An 18,088-nucleotide genomic window follows, 5' to 3' on the forward strand; every position below is an offset into this window, starting at 1 on the left:
ATCCTGAATGGGGTTGGTAACTTCAGAACAGGTATAGATCTCTAGCTGGAAACTGAACAGAATCCCAGCTCTGATGCAAACAGAGTTTCATCTGTCTCTAGATTCTCTCTGCCTCTCTCTTTCTCTCGCTCCCTCTCCCTTTTCCCTCCTCTCTCTCAATCTCTCTCTCTCTCTCTTTCCTTAACAACTTGAAAAACTTCCTAAATCACTTTGACCATCTATAAAATAGGCTAATACCTACAAAAGAATTCCACACACTAGCAAACTGCCTGTCCTATAGACATTTAACACAGAGATAAGCTCTATCAGAACTCTGTCCCAAGAGCCATTTGCTCTGCCTCATGCTCAGCCCCTTCTTCCCCTGCAAAGGCAGTCTTCCCACAGCACAGGGCATCAGGACATCCTGCAATGTTTCTCTTTCCACCTTTGAAAACATCTCGGCTTTTTTCTTATTCCCTTCTCTTTCTTTTGCATCCAGGACTCCCACTCGGTCCCACTTCTTAAAGGCTTTACCACACCCCAGTATCACTACCATAGGAACCAAGCTCTGAACAAGGTTTGAGCTCTGAAGGGACACTCAAGCCACATCCAAATGAGAGCACATCCCCCAGTCACTTCACTTTCTTCCACTGCTCACTGCTGGCCTCCCACTCCCGTGGGCCAGAGCAGCCCCACGTCTATTCACGTTAGAGGACTGGCTTTACATAGCACTTCATAACACAAGATATAGTGAGAGAGGTGGCTGGAGAAATGGCTTAGCAGTTAAGGCATTTGCCTGCAAAGCCTAAGGACCCAGATTCAATTCCCCAGAGCCCATGTAAACCAGATGTACATGGTAGCACATGTGTCTGGAGTTTGTTTGCAGTGGCTAGAGGCCCTGGCGTGCCCATTCTCTACCCCCCAACCCCGCCTCTCTCTCTCGCCCTCTCTCTCTCTTTTTCTCTCTCATAAATAAATAAATAAAAATTAAAAATAAGCAGAAGATAGAGTGTAATCAGGCATGACAATGCACATCTGTAATCCTAACACTTGAAATGATCTTTCTTTCTCTCCCTCTCATATTTTCCAGACATCAGGCTGCTGTGTCTCATTTTGTTTTCATGCCTTGTTTTTCCACCTTCTTAAGCAGAGCCGATGCGACATAAATATTTATGCAGAAAAAGATGTTTCCCAAGTCCCTAGTGTCCTCCACCCTACATGCTTCGAGGGGGCGGGGGGGGGCGTGAGCCTCTGGCACACTATAAACACAGTGCCTCTAAGAACCCCAGAGGAACACAACTTCATCCCAACACATGGGGGCAAAGCAGATGTCTGATACAATCCCCTGATGACGAAGCCACCCCGCCCCCTGGGGCAGGTCCTGGCTGACAGGCCAAAGGCCTGCAAGGCTCCAGGGTGGCGTTTGTCAGCTTCCCCGGCATTGCTGCGCACAACCAGTGAGAATGTCTGAATGGGCAGGAGAAGCTCTGTGCTCAAACTTCATCCAGAGTTAAGAAATTTCCATGTACCTAATTACATCTGTATGCGTCCTTTCTCTTTTCTCTTGGGGCTGCTTATAAGCATGCTCACATCCACCTGTTCCTCTGCATGGCTATACTGTTGCCACCTTTACCCTAAGACCACACTTTCCTCATCCTTAGATGTTTCTGTCTTGTTCCCATGTTTTCAGGAGTCCCCTCTGTGTCTGAGGTCTCTCATCACCCCTCTTTAGAAAAGAGATATCTTTGCTACTGCAAAAGGTGGTCTGACCTTAAGCTTAAGTCTCATGAAATCTTCAACAACAAAAGAACACTGGCTCCCTTCCAACATCCAGGACTTGTCTGCTATCACTAGTTGGCCAAGAAATCAGTAACTTGTTCGCCTTGAACTCAACATGAATTCTACTATATAGTCCTTTAGGATTCTGATCAGAAAGAAAGTCATTTTGGGTTTAATATTCCACTTCACTCTCAGAATCCATGAGGTCACCTCCCCTGAGGGATATAGCAAATAAAGAGACTGCTGTCCACATCTTTTGGGAAGATATGAAAGATACTTAGATAAATTGACTTATTGATGAATAATAATTAACAATAATAAATCATTAAGGATTGCCAATATTATCATCTGATGGTTATTTAATATTCTGTGTAATAAATGTGATAAATATTATGACCAATTAATAACAAGCAAGCATGTTAGATCAAGTGAACATAAACCCTCTATTAAAAGAAAAGCTCCTCAGAGTCTAGATCAAAACTCAAAAGGCAGCCTTTTATTGAATGTCATAATGAAATTGCATAAGTTCTTTAAAAAAGCCATGCATTCAAAGTCAGAAAACTTAGATTCTAAAATCATGTGACCTTGAGCAAGGAACCTTTCTTTCCAAGCGTCAGGTTTCACAGCTGCAAATCAAGGGCCCTGGCTCTTCCCAGGGGAGGCTTGAATGAGGAGGGAAATAGGCAGACTTACTCTAGACCTCAATGTACTGAAGTCCTATACCTCTAAGTGTGGTCTGTGGCCTCAGCATCATAAGACATGTTAGCGCCTCTGGCCCACCCCACAGTTTTACAAGACCTTCCCCCATGGTTCACCCCATGTACCTGATTGTTTGAGAAGTAGTGTTTTGCAAGTCTGACCTTCCCACAAGTTAGGGAGACAAGAATTATTGCAAATTCTTGCTTCTTTGTATCTCTGAGTATGATGCTGTCTACCGAAATGCTCTCCTCTCTTTCTTGCCTGCCTCTTTCATTCTCCTTGGTCTTTGGAGCTTAAATGAGAAGATTTTCCAAGCATATTCACATACATACACACACACACACACACACACACACACACACACACACACACACACACCCCTCCCTGCTGTGTGATCTACCCTCCCTGTGTAATACACATAGATTTCCTCCATGGCCATACTAACCACTCTACTGTGTGATTGTTGGTTAAGGTGCCATTTTTCAGCTCTAGATACTGAGCTTTAAAGGCATTGCAGCACATGTCCACAAGACAGAATATGAAATTCTTGTTATACCCAGAAGGCAGCACAGAAAATAGCTGAATTAGTTAGTTGCTGGTGGTGGCAATAACAAATTATCAGAAACTGGGTGGTACAAACAAGAGAATTATATTCTTTCTGTTCTGAAAGCCAGAAGGCTGGGATCAAAGTGTCAGCATGTGTGTGTTCCCTCCGAAGGCCCTATGGGAGACTTCATTCCTGGCATCTTCCAGTTATATTGGCTCTGGGATCTCTGCACATGGTCATCTGCTCCCTCCTCTTCCTGGTGTTGCTCCCTCTCTCTGCTCCTATAGCACTTGTCCTAGATTCCTACATTGATGGATTGCAATTAATCCAGAATGATCTTCCCATCTCAAGACCTTGAACTTGATCCAATTTGAAAGACCCTTTTCTCCAAATAAAGTGACATCCATAGGATTAGGGCCCTTCTTGAGGCCTACCCTTTAGTTCATTACACCATCTCAAAGGAGTTTTTCAAAAGAAAATCCCTGGCTGTGGAGACTGCCCAGTAGTTCCATGCACCTATGCATGCAAAATGAGCTGAGAGGGACTGAAACAGCCCAAGTTCAAATCTCCAGATCCCATGTAAAAGGTGCCTATAACCACAGTCTCACAAAGGAGCAGGGACACAAAAATCAATTGAGCCCTGCAAGCTCCAAAACAGGAGAGAAAAGAGACAGAGACTTCAACTGAAAAATAGGACCAGGCAGAGGAGTGACTGAGAAGAATGCCTGATGTCAGGCCACTGCAGGTGATCAATGCCTGCTACAGGTGAGCATATGGATGCCGCAAGAACACACACACACACACACACACACACACACACACACACACACACACACACACACATGCACGCACACAGTGTTAATGAAGCCCTTTACAGATTCAGAAACTAAAGCCTAGGGGGTGCAAAGAAAATTAAATGCCTGAAAATCAAAAATTAAAACAGCCTTGAGGTCTGGGAGATTGCTCAGCAGTTAAAGGTATTTGCATACAAAGCCTGCTGACCTATATTCAATTCCCCAGCACCCATGTAAAGCCACTGCTTTGCAAGAGACCCAAGCATGCTCCCAACGCATGTGCAAAGAAATAAATTAAAATTACACTTAGAGGACTGGAGAGATTTCTAAGTGGTTAAAAAGTGCTTGCCTGCAAAGCCTAAAGACCCAGGTTTGAGTCCCCAGTACCCACATTAAGCCAGATGCATGGTGGTGCATGCATCTGGAGTTCATTGGCAGTGGCTAGAGGCTCTAACATGCCCATTTTCTTTGTGTGTGTGTGTGTGTGTGTGTGTGTGTGTGTGTGTGTCTTCTCCCTGCCTCTCTCTGATTGCAAATAAATAAAACATATTTAAAAAAAAAACAGCATTGAGACAAATGCATGTATTTTTCCCCAGGTGATAAGCCCTAACACATGCAAGGGCATAAGTCTATATTAATAAGTGTCTTACTGTGAGCACAGTATGTATCAGTAGTTGTGGTCAGCACTATGCACTATGAAATCCCCTTGCCCAACAATTGTAATGGGTTTATGAGTCACCATTTATCAGATAGAGGAGAAACGAAGACTTGGTTCTGGGATCTGACATCAAGTGTCAGATCCACATAAGGCTTTCTAGCTCCATTCACACACTCAGCAAATAGCTGAGGACCGACTGTGTGCTAAGAATGATGGAATTCCAGCTGCACACCCTTCTAGACAAGTTTCTAGGCACAGGCTCCCAGTGATGGATATATGGCTCCAAAGCTGATGTTCTGCCTATTGCCCCACACTGCCTGGCTCCCATACAACACCTTGGCTCCATCTTCTCCAAGTATTTATTTTCCCATCCAAAACTTCAGCTCTTTCCAGAGAACCCCCAGCAATGTCATTCTGCTATGTCATAAGCCATGGAGCTAACAAGTTCTCTTGAGGCCAAATACCATTAGGAAAAGAAGCACCTTTGGAAGTCCTTGTGAAGGAACTGACCTCTGCATGTAACCCCCACACACACACCACCACCATGTCTCCACGCTGAGTAGATGCCACCATCCATCCTTTGCTAACCCAGGCTGTGTGGCAGTCCTCAGGCTTTGGCTTCTGTGCATATCTCAGTGAAGGACAGATATAAAATAAGCTTGTACATCTGAATAAGTACAGTTCAGCCCCAGCTTCTGCAAGGTCACAGTCCAGTAAGAACTCAACCCATAAACAACACTGCAGATAAGCCCAGTTATAAGGGAAGGTAGAGATTTGGAATGGAAATATGTCTTAGAGATCCCAGAGTTATTCATGCAGGAATTCATATTTGAATTTGGCCTGAAAAGATGCTTTGATTTCTACAACCACACATGAGAGAGCTGACAGGTAGTCAGAGGGAAAGAGTCAGAGGGTTTTGCTCATTAAAATATCAGCCTATGGGCTGGAGAGATGGCTTAGTGGTTAAGCACTTGTCTGTGAAGCCTAAAGACCCCGGTTCGAGGCTTCATTCCCCAGGACCCACGTTAGGCAGATGCATAAGGGGGCGCACGCGTCTGGAGTTTGTTTGCAGCGGCTGGAAGCCCTAGTGTGCCCATTCTCTCTCTCTCTCTCTCCCTTCCTTCCTCCCTCCCTCCCTACTTTTTTCTGTCTGTCACTCTCAAATAAATAAATAAAAATAAACAAAAACAATTTTAAAATATCATCCAAGGAAGGAATTACAAGAGCAGTGAGTATAATAAGGTTTACAACCAAAACACTTGTAGGGAAAAATATGATTGGTCATCTAGTGAACCAGAATGATGGATATATGAGTTATTTGTGGCCAAGTTAGTGTAATTATACCATCACACATTTCTTTTTTTAATTTTTATTTATTTGAGAGAGATAAAAAGAGAGAATGGGGGTGCCAGGGCATCCAGCTGCTGCAAACGAATTCCAGACACGTGCATCACTTTGTGCATCTGGTTTGCATGGGTCCTTTGGCTTTACAGGCAAGCACCTTAACTGCTAAGCCTTCTCTTTAGTCCCCATCACACAGTCTTATTCACGGTGCTTGTGCATGTGAGTTGTTAAATATGTTGAGTATCACTCCTACCATAGGAACCATGCAAGGCAAGTAAGTGAGTGAAATATAATAGATGCAAAATAGACAAGCAGCCAGAAAGATGAAAACAAGCTAGATGCAAGGAGATGATGCTAATGGTGATAGTGATCATAATAATGAAGAATAGGTATGCTGCTAATGGATGGACAGATGGATGCTGGACTGATGGTGTATGGATGAGCAAATTAACAAATAGACAGCTGGGTGTGGTGGCACATGCCTTTAATCCCAGCACTCTGGAGGCTGAGTTTGAGGCCAGCCTGAGACTACATAGTTAATTCCAGGTCAGCCTGGGCTAGAGTGAAACCCTACCTTGAAAAACCACAAAATATAAAAATAATAGAAAAAAACACTCAGAGAAAAGTGTAACCAGATAGTAGGTATTGACATGTGTAAGGCCCCAAAGCATAACATTGAAAGCAAATAAATGAGATGAGGAAGGAGATATACAAATATGATAAAGATTCACAGTAGCCAAAACACACAAAATTATCTAGTGAAACATAAGGCTGTAAGTAAAAAAGAGATGAGAAAGTAAGAATAAGAAGGAAGTTGGAAAGTTATGGCTGTAATTTCCTGATTGGAGAAGTTAGGCTATAGATGGCAAAGGTGTTTGTGGGGTCGGGGGGGGGGTTCGGAGAAAACTTCAACATTGCCTGCAACTCATGCTTATTCATTCTTATGTGCGACCAACAACGTCTGAAGTCGTGGTTAAACAGGAATCAAGGTTAATTCCAGGGACTGGAAATCTGGGTGATTATTACGACTTCATCTACTTTCTGTATCATTTTTCATGTCCTTAAGATAAAAGCTAAATTTTAAGAAAAAAGAAAGTAGGGAATGGTAGAAAATGAGAGAAATGCACAATATCGTCAATTTATCAAGCCCCTGTGTTTTTTCCATTTGTTTCGAGGGATGGTTTAAGTAACACAGGTAATTCCCCAGGATGTTTAGGCAAAATTCCCAGTGACAATGTTGTCCTCAGGTTGTGTGTGCAGGTTAGTAAAAGGTAAACGGGTCACAATGCATCGGGTCACAATGAATCAGTGTTTGCTGTTGGAGTATGTAGAAAATACCTGTTCATTGACTAGGAATCTGATTAGATGACCTGTTGTCTCTGGCCACAAAGTCATTTTCCTCCCTGAAATATGGGTTTGGGCCTTTTTCCAGTTTCTTTTGTGTCCAACCCTTCCTCCTCCGTGGGTTCCAAGAACACAGCAGGGAACTCAAACAATTAAGCCCAGTAATTTCAGGACATGCTCGGTTCCTTGGCTGGCTCCCTAGAGCAGCTGAATATTGAGTACATTAGCTGACCTTGCTGCCCAAATTCCTTTGTACCCAACATAATAATGAGTCTCAGTCTCTCAAACAAGACAATTTTCCCAGGACTTCGATGTCTATTCCTATCCAGTGAGTGCCAGGTCCTGAGGAAACTGCCAATTTACTAAGAGGTACTGTTCCAAAAAAAAAAAAAAAAAAAAACAACCCAAGGCTACCCTGTCTACCCTGGAAGGTAAACATGTTTGCTGATCAGGAAGGAGTTCCCAGGCTTGGAGTCTGTAGTGGTCTCAATGTAAAATGTTACTAATAGCCTTGTACTTGATCCCCAGCTGGTGAAGCCTTTGGGAGGTGGAGCCTTGCTAGAAGAGGCGTGTCACTCCAGGGTGGGGGAAGCACGGGATTTTATAGCCATCCCCCTTATTCTCGCGGCTGATGTGGTGTGTCTCCCTGCTGTCTGTTCTCACCCCACTTTCCCCATGATGAAAGCTCCCTCAAGACCGTAAGCTGAAATTAAGCCCTTTCCTTCCATAAGCTGCTTCAGATGGAGTGCTTTGTCCCAGTCACGGGAAGGTAACTGTGAGAGTCCCCATGAGTACCACCTAAGATGCTCCCGCCCTTAGCTTCTGGAAGCGTCCTCTTCCCCAGCACACAGCAGATGCTCTGCCCTCCTGTTTTCAGCTCCCCGGGGAACACCCTGGCCATCATCACTACAACCGATGAAAATGTCTTCAATGTAGGTCAGTGAAGGTTTGAAAGCAAAGATGTTTTCAGAGCTGTTGCCCTACTGCCAGCAATCTGAGTTGGGATGATAGTGAAAAGAGACCCTAATTCCAAGTGGAACAGGGTTCAGGGAAAGAGAAAACGTGGACCCCACATAGTTTTGGCTCTTTCCAAGGAGATCTAGAGCTGTGGAGCAGAGGGTACATTCCTTGTGTCTGAAAGGCATCACCAAACACCTCCTCCCAACATGATGGTCCCTGGAAAGTAACCAGTGGAGAGCTAAAGCCTCAAATTATCCAGATCTGTAACCCAAACAGCCGGCCTAGAATAGTCATGCATATGGAGAGAATTGGGGAGATGGTTCAGTCAGGTAAGTCTTTGATTGACAGCTGTGAGGACCTGAGTTTGCTCCCCAGAGTACACATTTTTAAAAAATGTCAGACACAGGCTGGAGGGATGGCTTAGTGGCTAAGGCATTTGCCTGCAAAGCCAAAGAACCCAGGTTCAATTCCCCAGAACACTCATCAGCCCGATGCACGAGGGGGCGCATGCTTCCAGAGTTTGTTTGCAGTGGCTGGAGGCCCTGGTGTGCCCATTGTCTCTCTCTCCTTCTTTCTCTGTCAAAATAAATAAATAAAAATAAAATAAAATATTTTTTAAATGCCAGACATAATGGCCTGTGCATGTAATCCCAGTGCAGGGGAGGTGGAGACATGAGGTTCCCTGGCCTTTGCTGGCCTGTCAGTCTGTCCTAATTGTGATTTCCAGGCCCATGAGAGACCCTGTCTCAAAAATAAGGTTGATGGAGCCAACGTCCTACAGAGCAGCATGCCCAAGTTGTATTGTGACTACTGCAATACATATCTCACCCATGACTCCCCGTCTCTGAGAAAGACATGCCACAGTGGCAGGAAACACAAAGAGAACATGAGAGACTACCAGCAGGAACGGATGGAAGAGCAGCTGCAGAGCCTGACTGACGGGACGGAGGCTGCATTTCAGCAAGGAAAAGATCCCTCCCGCCCCATCCTCTGCCCCGCCTCCTGCAGGGGCCACTACCTCACCTGCTCCCAGTCTCCCGGGTCCTCCTCGACCTGGAGTGATGCCAGCACCCCACATGGGAGGCCCTCCTACGATGCCAGTATTGGGTCCTCCTCCTCCTGCAATGATGCTCCAGGGACCTGCTCCTGGACTGAGGCCACCCATGGGAGGCCACATGCCAATGATGAGACCTCCTGCTTGCCACGTGATGGTGCCCACTTGGCCTAGAATGACTCCAGACAGATAAGGATAGAAGGAGGGTTATGTCGCAGCTCTGTATTATTTGTTTTTTTTTTTTTTGTTTGTTTGTTTGTTTTGTTTTTTTTTTCCCTGTAGATTGTGGTGCTCGACTGTTTCCCAGCAGCATGGTAAGCAAGGCCTGCTCCCCTTCATAGCAGAGAATAGCTGAGGGGGGGGGGAATGGGACAAAAAAGGTACAGTTATCATTCATACTGTGAAATGTAAAAATAAAACTGTCAGCTCTTTTAGTTTAAAAAATAAATAAATGAGGTTGATGACCTGAGGAAGAATGACACCTGAGGTTGTTTGTCCTCTGGCCACCACACATACACATATATCACATATGTGCAGCCCCGCACATATGCACACACAGCAAAAACAAAAGCTCTTTATAAAAAGCTCATTGCCCTGATGCCCCTCCATGAAGGGCACAATATAGAATAACCAGATCTACTGTCCAGAACTGACCCCAAGGATCTGGGCTCAGTGGATAGGGGCTGGGCCTCACAACACGTATGGTGAAAAAATACTTTGGGATCTTGGAAAATCGCTCAGTGGGTAAAGTGCTCTTGCTGAGGACCTGAGTTTGGGTCCCTAGCGTCCATATATTTATGGGTCTTGTGGCATGTGCCTATTATCCCAGATCTGGGGAGGAGGCAGAGACAGGAGGATCCCTGGGACTTGTTGGCTAGCTAGTCTAACTAATTAGAGAGCTCCAGGTTCAGGAAGAGACCCTGTCTCAAAAAAAAATCTAAGCGGGCTGGAGAGATGGCTTAGTGATTAAGGTGCTTGCCTGAGAAGCCAAAGGACTCAGGTTTGATTCCCAGGGACCCAGGTAAGCCAAAAGGCACAAGGTGGTGCCTGCATCTGGAGTTCTTTTGCAGTGGCTAGAGGCCCTAACACACCCATTCTTTGTCTCTCTGTCTGTCTCTCTCTTCTGCTTGCAAAGAAATAAACATTCAACAAGAATAAGTCAGAGAGAGGATGAGGAAGATACTTGACGTCAAGCTCTGGGCTCCACATTCACAGGCCTGTATGCACACATGCACCTCTACACATATGAACACATGTGGAAACATACATGCACATGCAAAATAATTCTTTGAAAGAATGTGGCTGACATATAACCTGAAAGGTGTAACTAACAAAGGAAAACTGAGCCTTTTCCTCCTTTCCCCTCTCTTCTTCCTTCAACTCAATACATATGCATAGAACATTTCGTATTAACCAAAACACCAGATTGTTTTTCAAATTCAGCAAGAACTAAAGTTTTCTTTGGCATCTGACTCTCTGATTAATCACAGAGCAAATGTGGTCCACTCACTTAAAAATAAAACAAAACTAAAAGCCTTTATTCCTTTGTCTGTTCATGGGGTGGACCATCTGTGCTTAAGTAGAAAGGATTTGGGGGTCACCTTTAGAAGACAATTAACAAACCACGTGTAGTACCAACACTCAGGAGGCTGAGATAGGAAGGTAATGAGTTTGAGGCCAGCCTGGGGTCAAAAGCAAGATTAGTTCCAAGAAACAAGGGAGGAGGGCTGGAAAGATGGCTCAGTGGTTAAGCGCTTGCCTGTGAAGCCTAACGACCCCAGTTCGAGGCTCGGTTCCCCAGGTCCCACGTTAGCCAGATGCACAAGGGGCGCACGTGTCTGGAGTTTGTTCGCAGAGGCTGGAAGCCCTGGCGCACCCATTCTCTCTCTCTCTCCCTCTATCTGTCTTTCTCTCTGTGTCTGTCGCTCTCAAATAAATAAATAAATAAAAATTAAAAAAAAAAAGAAGGAAAAAATAAAAAGGAAGGGCGCAAGAGAGGGAATGAGAGTAAAAGCATGAGAGGAAGACATCCCAGATCGGCACTTAAAGAGATCAGACATTTAATCCTGCTAACTTTCAAGGACTTCAGCCTGAAAGAGTGACTACATGAACCCAGGAACAGTCTGCTTTTCTTTCTTCATTTTTTTTCTTGCTTCCTTTGCTATTTCACTTTTTTTTTCTTCCCTCCCTCCCTCCCTCTGATACAGTCCTGCTACACATTAAAAAGAAAAATTAGGGGAGAGTCAAAATTGAATTGTCTAGAGTTATCTGGAATAGATAAAGATTCAATTCATCCATGCGGCAGGATACAGACTTAAAATTTAAAACCATTTTAGTAATAAATATATCTTTAAAATTTTTTAATTATTTTATCTGGTCTGTAGAGATGGCATAGCGGTTAAGATGCTTGCATGTGAAGTCTAAGAATGCTTGTTTGAATTTCTAGGTCCCACATAGCCTGATATAAAAAGTAACACAAGCATGCAATGTCACACACGTGTACAAGGGGGCACATGCATCTGGAGTTTGTTCACAGTGGCTGAAAGGCCTTGCCACATCTATTCTCTCTCTCTTAAAAATAAAATAATTAAAATTTTTAGCTATATATTTGAGAAGAAGTAAGGGAGAAAAGAACAGAGAGCGGACAAGCACCAGGGCCTCTAGCCACTGCAAACGAACTCCAGAATCTTTTGCCATCTTGTGCATCTGGCTTTATGCGGGTATGGGGGAATCGAACCTGGGTCCTTTTGTTTTGCCAGCAAGTACCTTAACCACTAAGCAATCTCTCCAGCCCATAAAGATAAAATTTTAAGGAGTAATAATGAGACTCCATGTCTACTCTGGCTTTTTTATGTCATCCACTATGCTATGTATATTACATTATCTCAATTCATGGGGAAGTATTATTGCAGTCCCACTTTAGAGAAAGAGAGAAATGGTGATTTTTTTTTTTTTTTTTTTTTTTTTTTTTGCACCTGGATTTTTAACTTAGGTAATCTGGCACTCAAGATCACTCTCGTTGTGAGGAAAGCATTTTTGTATAGATGGTTATGGGCTGGATCTCTTACGGGCTACACATAATACTTGGGAGCTCCGCTCTCAATATTTTTAATACCTTCAGGTCCATTAGGGGAAGATCAGTTACTACTAATGAGCCCTATAATGTTGGCACCTATTCAATTTAAACGGATTGCTCATCTCTTGGACATCCAAAGGTTCAATTGAGTAGCATCTATTTGAGACCAAATCCCTTGTCTTCCCAGGGGAAGAATTGGGCCACATGTCACTCTGTGATCATGGGCTCTGCCTACATCACAGCTCTTTGGCTGATTGGCCTCATTGACCTGTCGCACGATCAGAAGGCTGCTTCAACCACCTTTGATCCTCACTTCATTTTCTGTGAGCCTCTGAATGTTGAAACAGGTCCAAGCCGTCTCTGAGACTGAAAAGGAGCCGTTCCTCAACACAACTCATCCGTCCCAGAGAAACCAGGAGCAAACAGCGCACTCTTTTCATACCCGGCTCCAGAAGTTCACCTTTCTAGTTCAACATTCATCTTTTTTTGTCTCTTGCATGAAAAGCTCTTTTCAGCAGGGAAAATTGCAGCTGCTTTTACAGCCACTGCACCAGTCCCATCTGGAGAAAAAGCCAAGTTCAGACAACCACAGCCGTCTTTGTGTCTTCCGTTCCTCGGGGTGGCTGTGGGAGCGATGGGTAGGTGGGGCCAGCAAAAAGGGTGGGCTGGAAATGCAAACTTTCTTCTGCCTACCCAGCTATAGCCCTGCGCAGCGAGCATCTCTGCCGTGAAGGAATCCAGCCATTTTGATATGGCTGGTTGGATTTTTGCTTTGTTTTCTTTTATTTCCCATGTGCCCCAGCTGGACATGAACTTGCTGTGTAACTGTAGCTGGTCTCAAGCTAACAATCCTGCTGTGATGGTTGGAAGGTTAAATGAATCTCGTAGGTTCTTATGTTCTGATCTAGAGTTGGTGGCATTATTGGGGAAGGTTGTGGCGCTTTAGGTAATAAGGCCCTGCTAGAGGTAGTGTGTCTCAAGGGAACACAGCTCAGCTCCAAGCCCCATTTGCATGCTCTACCTCCTCGCTGCTACTGTGAAAATGTGATACTGTCTGCTTCTGTCATGCTTTCCCGCCAATGACGGATGCTTCCTCTAGAAACTGTAAGCCGAAATAAACCCCTGTCCTTTCATATGCCGCTTCTGCTCAGATATTTTCTCCCAGCAGCAAGAAATTAATGATGCGCCTCCTGCCCATGCCTCTACAGAACTGGGATTGCAACTTAAGAGAAGGAGGATTTGTTTTGAGTCACAATTTCACAGGGTGTCCGTCCCTCATGGTAAGGAAGGAGTGGCAGAACAGTTCATCATGGTGGAGGGTACAGTAGGAAACTGCTCACATCATGGTAGACCAGGAAGCAGAGGATGATACAGGATGTGGGCTGGAATCATATAAGCCTAACGACCAGTTCCCATTGACCTACACCCTACAATGATGCCCTACCTACTTACTGCATGCTATTAAAATAACACTGCCACCTGGAGACCAAGAACCCAAAACATAAGCCTGTGGGGGACATTTCAGAGTCAAACTATAACCCATAGGGAAGAAAGCTTCTAATGACAGTCATAACATCTGCTTATAAATGATCAGTTGTGATGTGGGGTTTTATCATTGATTCATTAAATAATGCATGTTGGATCAGATTCAAGATTTCCCTAGTGATAAGAGCAATTTTGTTCTGCTCTAATCCATTTCCTAATTCTTATAAGATTTTTTTTTTCCATCTAGAATTACATAATAAACTTTCCCCAGAAATTAGGAAGCATGGATTCTTGTGTGTCTTGAGCTAACAATGGCAGACGTCTTCATGAAAGAGGCTTTCTTTGGTCACCCTCCTCAATGGCATCTCCATCTCTACTCCCCACCCTCATGCCCAAGTTATTTCTTTTCTTATCACCTGTGTTAGTTCTTCATTGCTATAACAAATACCTGGGGAAATCAAAAGAAGAAAGGATTTGTCTTGACTCATGGCTTCAGAGATTACAGGCCAAGACCAGCCAAATCCATTTCTTTGGGCTCAGGTGAGGCAAGATGTCATGACAGGTGAGAGCATGTCATGGAGGAACTGCTCACTTCCTGATAGCCAAGAGAGAGACAGGTCAAGATCTGCTCTTCAGAGACATATCACACTTACTCCAACTAGACCCCATCTTCCAGTTCCACCACTTCCTGGTATTAAAAGTTTTAGTTATTGTTTTTAATTTATTTATTTGAGAGAAAGAGGCAGAGAAGGAGAGAGACATGGACACACCAGGGTCTCCAGCCACTGCAAACAAACTCCAGACACGTGCGCCCCCTTGTGCATCTGGCTAACGTGGGTCCTGGGGAATCGATCCTTGAACCAGGGTCCTTAGGTTACGCAGGCAAGCGCTTAACCACTAAGCCATCTCTCCAGCCCATTAAAAATTTTAATCCATCAATAGATTAAGCATTTGAAACACTCAGTCTCTCGTGATATAATTGTCTCTGGAAACAATCTCACAGTCACACCCAGAGGTGAGCTTTACCAGTCACCAAGTTGTCTCAATCCAATCAAGTTGACAATACAGATTGATCATCACATCCATGATCATCATGTAACATACAACAATACATACACTGTCCATGAGAACACACATGTTAAAATGCCCAGGGGTCTTTCTCTCTTCTCACAAACTGAATCTCAAGGGCCTGCTACAGTGTTCAGCAGGTGACAGGTACTCTAAAAAATTTTTTTGGCTGAAAATGTGAAAGTAATGAAATAGGATACCATAAGACCACAGCTTTCAGGATTTGTTCCTGAACAATAATCAACTCAAACCAAGATACGTCTGTGACACTAAGTGTTGGGCTAATGCTGTGCTAAACTAAACCCTACCTCATGTCTTCCCATGCTGGCTTACATTGGAATTTATTGTCTTCATGTTGTCTCCCAAATGTTCTACTGGGCTTGACTTTTACCACCTGCCACATGTCCTCCAGTGCATTCTCAAGACAGTTTAAGGCTCTTGATGATCTGACCCCAACTTACCTGGTCAATTTCCCCTACCACCTCCACTATTTCTTTCTTATGAAAAAATAATGTAGCTGCAGTACCATGATTCCTGATTTAAGTAATCCCTTTGTGACTCTTAAACACATTGGACACTATGAGATGAACATAATTAGCTACCAACATGGGCACAATAATCCTGCCACAGGAATTCTCAGATATAATAGAGGAGAGGTTTATGTGGGGAGAAATCCTGTTAAGTATGAATTAGTATTAAAATAAACTGAAAAGTGGCCACTTCTGGGTTTTTTGTTTGTTTAAAAATATTTACTTATTGTTTATTTATTTACTTGCAAGCAAAGAGAGATAGTGAGAGGAGACAGACAGAGAGAATGGGCACGACCGGGCCGACAGCCACTGCAAGCAAACTCCAGACGCGTGTGTCTCCATGTGCATCTGGCTTTACGTAGGCACTGGGGAACTGAACCAGCGTCATTAGGCTTTGAATGAAATGCCTTAACCACTTAGCAATCTTTCTCACCTCGGTTTCTGTTTTTCTGAGCACTGTCTACCCATGTCCCAGGGAGCCTGGGATGCTTGGGCACCATGTTTGAGAATAGAACCAGTTTCACCTCAGACTCTTCCAGCTCTGACTTTGCCTGCAGCCTGGCTTTCTTCCCAGCAGCCCATACTCTTCCATTCAACTGTCAATGACACATTAAGGACACTGTGATCTCAAATGTGTGACATAATCATTTCTTTCTATGCATCACCAAAATCTACAAACCAGGCTGACTGGAAGACAGTAAATCAGCAGACTTATGGTAGCAGAACTCTAAGAAGGAACGTTTTTCCTGCCATAGGGCATGGGCAAGTATAAAAAGCAGGACCCTGGAAGGATGGACTGACATGTTTCTCGATCATGTAATATAATTTTGGGGCTGGAGAGATGGCTCAGTAGTGAAGGGCACTTCCTTGCAAGGCCTGTCAGTCCAGGTCTGATTCCACAGTACCCACTTAGCAGTCAGATGCATAGAGTGGCACATGAATCTGCAATTTGGTTTCAGTGGTAGGCCGCCCTGGTGCACCCCTACCTTAAATAATAAATAAAAATATTTAATTAAAAATAAGAAAATCCCACCCTGTGAATTCTAGAGTTGGTCATTTGTCTTCACCTTAACTGCTCAATTGTTTGATATCTTCTAAATCGAGAGTTCAACTGTGGTCCTTTTATATGCATATATTATTTATCCTCCCTCTATCACTGAACACTTACATAAAGATAAAATTTGCCATTTTTATTTTATTTTATTTTTATTTATGTTTTGGGCATTCCAGACTGACCTAGAATTCACAATGCAGTCTCAGGCTAGCTTTGAAGTAACAGTGATCCTCCTACCTCTGCCTGCCAAGTGCTGGGATTAAAGGTACACACTGCCACCACCACACATGGGCAGAGAGAGTGAATGGGTGTGTCAGAACCTCCAGCCACTGCAAATGAACTCTTGATGTATGTCCCAATTTGTACTGGGGAATCGAATTCAGGTTGTTGAGTCATTGTAGGCATTAACTACTGAGCAATCTCTCCAGCCCAAACTTGTCATTTTAAAATAAATACCTATATGTAAAACAAAACTTTCACTGGCATATTAAAAAAAAACTCCATCCAGCTCAGAGCAAAAATAATAAACTAGTAGACAGATAGATAAATAATACATAAAGTAGTTCAGTTGACAGAATGCCTGCCTCACATGCACAATGTCCTGGGTTTGATTCTCAGCGCTACATAAGACCAGACGTGATGGCACTCACCCATAACCCTAACACTAGGGAAGTAGAAGCAGAAGGATCAGAAGTTCAAGTCATCCTTGGCTGCCTAGTCAGTTTAAGGCAGTCTGACCTGAGCAAGACCCTGTTTCAAACAAACAAACACATGTGAGTAAAAGAGAGAAAGAAAAAGCCAATTCATTGATTTCTGTGGTTATCAGAAAAGTAAAACAGTTTTGGCCCCAGAATCTCAAAGAATAAGATCAGAACTGGTTTTTTTCTCCTTTTGGTTCTTTCTTCTAGATCAGCCTCGTTCTTGCCAGACTCATCTCCCAGCTGGTGGTAATGACGGCTCACTATTTCTAAGGCTCTTCGACCCATCTTTCAGAAGAATGTGATGTGCCTCTATCTGACTTGACTAGTTAAAGTCCCAGAGATGGCAAGGGTTGGCCCATCCAGGTCACCAGTCACTGTAGCCAGGGTCATCTAGCATTGATCGGCCAGGAGAGCCAGCGTCATGGTGTTCTCCCTGGTTATCAATCAGCCACACCAAAGAAATCAAAACTGTTCAACACGCCACACACTCAATATCTATCCCCTTACCAAGTCTCCCCCACTGGGTAGGTGACTTTATCCTTTAATCAAGAAACGGAAGCTTCTTAGCACGCTATCAAACAGTCTCTCGAAGTCACTCAGCTTGGAAGTGGGGGTGGCAGTTCTGACTCAGGAGCCAAACTCACTATTAAATAGTGAGCTCTGTGTTGGACCCAGAAAACAGTAATGGAAAGTATTCCATCCACAGGGTGGAGGCAGATGTCCCGATGTATAATTCTAATATGACGTGACACCATGCACAATAGTCCTGGCAAATTATAGCAAAATCCGGGTGTTGGGCAGCTTAATTATCAGGTACTTGGGCTCTTGAGTTCTAATTCCACACGGGCAGCTCACCAGCTGTGTGACCTTGAGCCAGTCGCTTGACTTCTATGTCTGCAAGAATAAAATGGCGGTGGGACTGCAGAGACAAAGGCAGAGGGAGAACTGCACGTTTGGAGACAGAGGGATCAGGGCACGTGATGGAGGCCAGCCTGGGTGCGGTATGACCGCGGTAG

General features: G+C 44.0%; 1 protein-coding gene and 1 pseudogene across 2 annotated transcripts in view; one reads left to right on the forward strand and one right to left on the reverse strand.

Annotated features, from left to right (window-relative positions):
* The window catches only part of Shisa9 (shisa family member 9), a 323,497-nt gene that overhangs the window by 113,944 nt on the left and 191,465 nt on the right, over positions 1-18,088 (reverse strand). The gene's annotated exons all lie outside the window — the stretch shown is intronic.
* LOC101600896 lies at positions 8,892-9,351 on the forward strand (annotated as a pseudogene).

Source organism: Jaculus jaculus, chromosome 11, assembly GCF_020740685.1.
Source record: "Jaculus jaculus isolate mJacJac1 chromosome 11, mJacJac1.mat.Y.cur, whole genome shotgun sequence".
In the NCBI taxonomy this organism is placed as follows: domain Eukaryota; kingdom Metazoa; phylum Chordata; class Mammalia; order Rodentia; family Dipodidae; genus Jaculus; species Jaculus jaculus.